This window comes from Ambystoma mexicanum, chromosome 1q (genome assembly GCF_040938575.1).
Source record: "Ambystoma mexicanum isolate Mex_15411 chromosome 1q, UKY_AmexF1_1, whole genome shotgun sequence".
In the NCBI taxonomy this organism is placed as follows: domain Eukaryota; kingdom Metazoa; phylum Chordata; class Amphibia; order Caudata; family Ambystomatidae; genus Ambystoma; species Ambystoma mexicanum.
Genome location: NC_090922.1, coordinates 1,412,149,570 through 1,412,158,219, shown reverse-complemented (window position 1 = coordinate 1,412,158,219; position 8,650 = coordinate 1,412,149,570).

The following is an 8,650-nucleotide window of genomic DNA, read 5'->3' as shown; positions in this document are numbered from 1 at the left end:
GGGCTTAAAGAAGCAGAGAAAGTAAAAGGGCCTGGACAGAACAAATGATCGAATCATTTGAGGAACTAAAAAAAGCAATCAGCACTGCCCAGGTTATAGCCACACCAGATTCTTAAAATGATTTTTGTTCTCACATTCTGAAGGTCAGATGATGACAGAGGCAGCTGTCCTCACACAGAATTGTCTGGGACGTAAGCCTCTGGCTTATTACGGTCGTCTCCTGGACCCAGTCATCCAGCGACCTTTCCCATGGGATCAGGCTCTAGCAGCCGCTGCGTTCACAATCGAGAAATAATCCACTATCACCATTGGATGCCATGTCACCCTTTATGTAGAGCAGGCAGTTTTCACAATTCTAAAAAAGTCAAAATCCACTCACACCAGCCAATGAGCATCAGGGTATGAGTGATTTTGTCCAACTCATCCATTCACATTGTCAGGTACCACACAGGTAATCTAGCAACATTTATCGCAGAACCAGTACAGCCCAATGACACAGTATATGATTGCGCCACACATGAACTCACCACTGACAAAAATGTTCACATTAAAGAGGATGCATTTGAAGAGAGGGGTGCTCTTTATTGACGGTTCATCTACAATTGCGGAAAGCACGGGGATCAGACAAACCGGAACAGCAGTCTTGAAGATGGGCATTACCATGTGTTGGCAAATGTGCCCCTTCATTCACACTACTCCGCACAAGCAGCTGAGCTCATAGCCAGCATAACAGCACTAGAGCTGGCCAAAGGATGTACAACAACCATGTATTCCGAATCAGCTCATGTCACATCCACAGTACAGTCAGGCCAGATGGCAAAAGTGAGGGCTTAAAAAGTCAGACGGTACCCCTGTGCAGTGTGCCACATATTACGCTCCAGGTTTATAGATGCATTAGCACTCCCTACACAAGTGGCAGTAGTGCAAAATGCAGCTTACACCACCAAAATAGACCCAATTTCTTATGATAACAGCGCAGCAGATCCGGCAGCAAAAGAATCAGCATACTTAGAAAACTCTGAACATTCAGATGACACAGGGTCCCCTGATATTTCCCTCCAACAAGTAGAAATAACAGTCACTTATAATGCACTTCCCCTCACCCAAATAATTGAACTGCAAACACATGCTCCCCAGCAGGAAACATAATCATGGCCGAAAAGGAGATGTTCTGTATCTCCTCAGACCTCATATGGAAGAGAAACATTTCAGTAAAACCAGTTATTCCCCAAGAGCTGCTCACAATCACCCTTCAACAGTTGCACTATCATCACAAACATCTGGGCAATACATTGCCGCTGATTTACAGCAGGAGTGGTTTATTCTGCACCTCTAGGAGCTCATTAGTGATTTCATAGCAAATTGTGTTACTTGCCACATGTACAGTACTGGTCACACTCTCAGGACACTAAAAGCTACATGACCCATCCCTCCAGCCATTTCAACATTTACACATTGACATGCTCTATAGCCAATTTCGCATATTTCTCAAAGCTCAAGGCTCTTGCAACAACATTTGAACAATGACTAATTCCAATGGATGCACATACCGATGCACGGATCTCGCAGTACTGCGCTACTGTTAAAAGATGAAAATGCTGGCTACTCACACTCTGTAAAATGTTCTGCTGCACTCGAGCTAGATCGGTGCTTTAAACATTAAAATAAACAACTAAAAATGGTTAACAGGTGTAGTTATTTTCGTTACTTAATTGTGGTTTGCCCATTCCCCCAATGGCTTCATTCCCTGTGTCCATCCTGTTGCCAAATCAGAAAACAAATGACTAGTGTGTCAATTATTTCCCCAATTGGGAATATGTGATATTCACCTTTTCAATCAGATGTTCAAAAAATTGTGCTTATGGGTATGAAGCACAAATTGTGCTTCTTTTACCACTGTAAGGTTGTCGGAGAAGGATACTGATGCAAAGGTGGCATTGTTTTTGTTATAGCCTTTCATTTCTTATTTATTTTTTATTTAGTTGTCTTTTAGTTCACAGAACTATTACATCTCTATTTTATAAAACAATAAAAAAAATTGTTATCATCTTTAACAATCACTTTTTAAAAAATAATTCATATCATAACATATTTTACACTTCTCTGAATGGCATCAGTACAAACCCAATTTCAATACAAACCAAAATTCATCATCAAACTGTTAAGCTATTACACTCTTCATAAGTTGAGACATCATTACTATGCCACTCACTATGACAGAGAACAAAGTTACACCTATAATGCCCCTCCTTCAGACATTAAGGGCAAAAAGTTCCATACTCTGTATAGAGCAATATGCAGAGTTTCAGTCTGAGAGTTCAAGCATATCATCCAAAAGTGATCAGATTGTATAGCAGACATGTTATGAACATAGCGGGCATATGACTGCATATACTGAGATTGCGGAGAGGGACAACCCCAGTCAACAGATGTCTCATGGTTTCTACATTTTCCGGCAGTTTGCACATTCTACAACTCTGATCATTAGGTGGTAAATTCCATTGGTTTTCATGCGTTGCTTTCACAGGGAGTTGGTTCATACACATATAAAGCCTAAATTTACTGACATTGGGATCAGAACATCAAATTAAATACATTTGAGGATATAGGTACTCATGGACTATCCCCCCAATGTGTTTGTATTTGCAGAGTTCACTCATTCGCAAAACATTGCTTTCCCAGTCCCGGCGTTTTATTTTAGACTTAAATGCATATTTAATACGTTCAAAGCAACCGCAACGACTACGCTCAAGGGACCAGCATAGATCTTTAAAGAGCAACTGGCAGGCATTATCAACGATATTCAATTGATTTCTGTTATCTAATTGAATTACTTTGAGGCCAATCTTAGAGATCAATTAGCTTTCAGGATGACAAATGGCATTTAAGTACAGTAATCCTCGCTGTAGCACTACTATAGATCTCAAGGATAGGAGGCCCAACTCCACTCTGATATATTGTATGGGGCAGGTAGGCGGTAAAGCCAGCACTATTCGCCAAAATAATGCCTCGATTTTGTCCAACCAACAGAGGTTTTTCAGCGATAGTCCCTCCAGTCCATATGCAACAACCGGGGTAAACCATTGCCTGTAAAGTATTAAAATCCCCTTTAAAGAGTAACCTGCATAGTTGTCAACACATTTTTTGGTTAACGTTGTTATTTGTTTAGCTCGTCTGATTTTTTCAGTAATCAGTAGGTTATAACCGATCTTACTACTATTTCTTAATCATCATCAATACGTTTATTCGGAAACAAATTTCCATAAACTACAATGCAAGATAAAATACAATACAAAATACATGACTTAAAGATAAAAACACATTAGATAAAATGACAAAACTTTAAAAGTGCGTGTGTGTATGTCAATTAATATCCTCTGAGCAGATGCCTGAGTAATCGTTAGATTATCAATGTTCAATAAAATTTTGAGAGATGATTTTTAGTTCTCCGATGCCAGGCCTTTCTCAAATAGTCCACCGAGTCCCAAGCCACGGGCAACGTGGCATCTGAGAGTAGATAGCAAAGGGCCAGTCTGGCTTGAGACATTCCAGCAGACCTCAGTAATGGCAAGAGTGTTTTCCTCCTCAGGTCCATGTATGTTGGGCAAAACAGCACAAAATGCTAAAGGTCATCCACAGGGCACTGACAGCAAGGACAAGCCTGAGGTTGAACATTGTGTGACCAGTTTTTAGTTCGGGCCCCCAGCCATAGACAGTCAAATCGTGCTCTTGTAAGTGCCCAACATCATAAGGTTTATTACTAAATAATAAATACGACTGAATAGTATCAGCATTGGTCAAAACAACATGCCTTCTATTTGCACAAATGCCTAGTACAGAGGACTCTCTGTTTGACTGAATGATGGATTCAAACAATTGCTTGTGGACCCTTACGACACACAGAGTCAAAAACGCTGGAGGACAGATGAGGCTAGCTAACTGATTCACACATTTATCAATGTAAATAAGCCACAGTGCACAAGGGAGGCCAATACCCATTCATCACCAATGTGAGGGCACCCAAGTTCCAAATCGGTGCCTTAGTTTGGCGCTGACTGAGGAAGCCCAAGTAATTTTTAAAAAATAATGTTCTCAACTTTTTCGATACTTGGAATCTTTTCAATTCCCCACAGTGCAGCTCCATAGTTAGTGGATATTTTAGTTTGTGCCTTGTAGACTTCAAGGATTAGCTTGAGTGGATGCCCTAGACAGTCATTTTGAAAACGGGATAAGCCACCCAATGCCTGTCTCATCCTTGTGCATTGTTTGTCTGTTTGTCCACATGACCAAACCCTCGCCAGTTCTCAGTAAAGCAAATTCCCAAGTATACAAAACTAGTGACCCTGGGATTGGGTTCTCCACCGCTCAGTATCCTCTGCATCTTGAGGTGCCTCACACATGTGCACCTGCAAGCCATAACAGCTGATTTGTTAGAGTTCACCAAGAGTTTGTGAGTGGCCAGAAATTCAAAGTAGACATCCACCAGGCGTGGTAAGGCTATGGGGATGCGCACTATGATAACCATGTCATCAGCATAGCTTGGGACAGGTAGGGGTACGCCTCCTATTCTAATATAGTCAGCATTAGAATTAACGAGAGCCTGATATACACCATTTATATACAAAGCAAAAAGTACCGGAACAACAACGCAACCCTGCCGAACACCCAAAAAGGACTCGAAAAAAGCTGTACACTGTCCCTAGTCACCAAATCTCACGCAGGCTAATGTGTTTTCATGGATTATTTGGAGCTCCTTACCCAGATCCTCTTGACAGCCCATGGACCTGGGAACGGCCCAGAGCATCATCCTATCCACTTTATCAAATGTGGTGCTCAGGTCCATGAAAGCCAAATATAGTAGCTCGCCCCTAACATATATTGATGAAGCACCCACCAAATATAAATTCAGGGCCTGGTCCCTAGTTCCCAAGCCTGGTCGGAAACCATATTGGGTCTCTGTAAGTACCCTCAAGTCAGAGATCCATTGTTTGAGCCGTGCCAAAACTGCCCTACCAAAGATTTTGAATGAGGTGTCGAAGAGGGATATCGGACGATAGGAAAGAGGGCTACCAGGGTCGCCCTTCTTGAAAATAGGAAAAATGATAGCCTGACCCCATGTTGTCGGATAGGTGCCCAGTTATAAATATGCATTAAAGGACTTGGTTAGTAATGGAGCCCACAAGTCCACCTAATTGCAAAAAGTGTCAGCTGGATTGGCATCTGGTCCGGGAGCATGATTAGGGAGTTGCTTGCTTATAGCCAACTCTACCTCTTTAATTGTAAAACTCAAGGGAGAGCCACGTGGACCATTATAGCTAGAAGATGGGGGAGCTTTGTATAAGGTGCTAAAATGGTCAGACCAAGCCAGGGCACTTACAGTATTCTCTTTGCATGTTTTCAGTCTTTTGTGGGGGGGCCCATTAGCCACAAATTCACAAAGTTTTTGGGAATTCCATGACTGTACAGCCTGAAGAAGTTCCTCCCAGGTTTTCTCATCTAGGTTGGGCTTCCTAATGGCAAGGACACGTTTGTAATGCGCCCGAGCTGCAATTATGTCCCACCGGGTAGTATCTTTTGCAGCCAGGATACTTTTAAGGTTTTTCTGTGCTGACCGACCAGGGTTCGTCAAACCAGGTTTCCAGTTTCTTTCTCCCCGTTTTGAAATCCCTTTGGAAAATATTCGACATGGTATCCCAGATTTTCTGGGAGGCTGAGATTATGCAGCCTGGGGGATATCCATTTGATAGGATAAGCATCAATTCCTCACTATTCGCTTTGCAAATGGAAGACTGTGTGTCCACAGGCTCCAGCTTAGCCCATTTTATTCTCCGTTTACACAGGGGATTGATACCACAACTATTTCCTAATGTAAAAACATCCATACTATCCCTAACTTCTAAAAGGGATTTCCATAGCTCAAAACTATTTCTAACATGGTCTGTCCGAATGTCTGTCAAAGAAGATTCCACCGTCCTGTGTCACTCACACTAAAACTAAAAAGGTAAACTAACAGAAAGTTCCTTCTTCAAGGAGAATGACGTCCATCTCCTGCTTCTTGGATGGGGTGCAACAAATGTTCTCTCAAAACGAATACACCAGGGGGAATTACTCCCTTCCCCTTGCTGGTGGGATTCAGTCCGTCTTTGCACAATTTTCTTTCCAGGAGAATGACACCCTTCTTCTGGTGTGGCTCTGTACAATTTCCAATAAAACCATTGGGAATTACTCCCTTTGCCGGGTATGGCTTGGTACAATTCATAACAAAGCCAGTGGGAATTACTCCCTTCCTCTGGTGTCTCCCGCTCGACTCCCATTTCAGGACCAAGAGAATGCCTCCCTTCTATTGGTCTGCTTTGGCACAGTTCAACACAAGACCAAGGGAATGTCCCCCTTCCCCTGGTATTTCTATCAAAACCTCTGATTTGGAACCAGGGGAATGACTCCTTCTCCTGGTATTGCTTGATACAGTTCTTTCTCACTTCTTCCAGCTTGTTACACACTTTGCCACTGTGACCTGTTTTCAAAATGTCCCAACTCTTGTTCGGATCCCAGACCCTGTTCTGGGCTCTAGGGGTCTCCTCTTGACCAATGTGAGGAGGAAGAGACCATTGAGAGTTCCATGCATTCACGCTGAGGATCTAGACACTTCTCTTGTAACTAGTGGCTTTATCTCTGCCACTATAATGAGTAAGACTTCCTATATGCTTTGGTTTACTTCTGTTGGGGTCCCAGACCATTCTTGTATGGCCAGTGGTCTCCTCTTTCCCCACTTGTATGGTTAACAGGGTCCCAGACCCTTCTCCAGTGGCCAGTGGGCTTCTCCTCCCCATTGGTATGAGGGGGAAGAGATTGGTCGCGCTCTCGAGCCTTTAGGAGTCTGCTAGCCATATGCCTAGTATGCATCATCTCCAGCTCTCTGATACTACCCTTTACCTGCTTTCAGGATTCAGTACATCACTTAGGCTTCTAGGGATGGTGGTCCAACTTCTCGGCTGGCTCGGCATTTCCTGTCTGCTTCTGCAGTGTCTCCAGCTGCTGGGCAGCCTGACTATTTTTGCCCTTAGTATCCTTAATGTGTCCGCACCTGCAGAACCCTGTGAGAACTCATGTGGCCAATTGCTGGCATTCTCGGTTGCTCTTCTCCTCGAGTGAGCAACCAGACTAAGTATTTCCCAATGCCGAATGCTCTCCAGGTCTTTTGATTCTCCCAACAGGTACTGCAGCTGAGTTCCAAGCTGGGATTGAGCATAACTGTTGGTCATTATTTGTCTGTGTACATTGTAGCCCGTTCTTGAGGGGTGGGTTGTCAAAGTCCATTGTTACTTTGACAGGTTGATCTCTATGCCTCCTCTGAGCCACCTCATCTTACTACCAGTATTGGGAGCAGTATTTATGCTTTCTATGTTCTTTGTCATTTTGGTGTTTTCAAGGCCATTTGTCTCTTTTGTATTGCAGTAGTATGTGCAAAACAGGGAGGGGTCTGGGAAACTCTCTACCATCACGAATACAGCCCATTGACTTGTTCTTGGGTGGATGGTTCAATTTTCAACAAGAAGTCTGAGGATGTGCTAGAGAATGATGAGATGCTTTATTATTCCCTGGGCTAACCCCAAGGTGGTTGTCCTTGTCCCCAAGGAGGGAGTTCCTCCCCATGTGGTCCTCCTCAATTAAACCACCCCTAGGGGGACTATTGGACAGCCTCACCTCCCTAGCCTCATGAGAAGGTGATATCCCTTGAGGAGAAGTGACAAAACCTTGTGAATCATCACACCACCCACAAGCCAGTGAGATAGTAGAGTACACGAATGGCCTACTGAAGCAAAAACTGGCCAAATGTTTTAATGACACAGGGCTGAGTATCATTGTGGAAGTAGGCCTGGCATGCAGGTAAAGGTGCCATCTACTACAAAGGCAGATGGTTCACAAAAATGATTTGCTGCAACACCAAAATATTACTATTTTCTCTAGCTCGGGCAGTTATGCAAAATGTCTCATGTGGATAAATCAGAGTAAACCCCCAATAAGAATAATGAAACTTAGATGGTTTTCCTCATATTTCAAGAGCAAAGGCAGTATTTTTGTGTGAAAAATCCTGAACTGCAATACCACTGTCCACCACCTCGACATTTGACGTGGCCATGTGGCGCACATGGACATATACTGGGTCTGCGAAGGACTGATCTACATGCAATTGCTGCGGTCTTGGTGTGAAGTATGTTTGATGGCAAGCTCCCCTGCTGGTGGTATTTCACATCAACCTTACCGCCATATGCAAGAATCTCATGACTAAGCCTATGTATCTACTGCACCAATGTGTCTGCCAATCTCTGGACTTGCAACATCAATGCTGCAGCAACTACGTGTCTCAAGAGTCAAGTGACAAGCTCAATGCAATGCCGCAAGAATATCAACCATTCAAACAAACTGAAATAATGTTTGCTTCATTTCTCACTCCTGGGGTGCAAGTAGGAGCAAATACCTAATGGCTGCAGATAACCAGATTGGAGCTGATCCAATTGGCCAATGATACAGAGAATGGGCTGAATGTGATCAATTAAGAACTTAGAGCAATAAAGATAACTGCTTTGCAGAATCTCTACATCTTAGATCTCATGACTGCCATGGAGTGTAATGTCTGTGCCAAAATAGA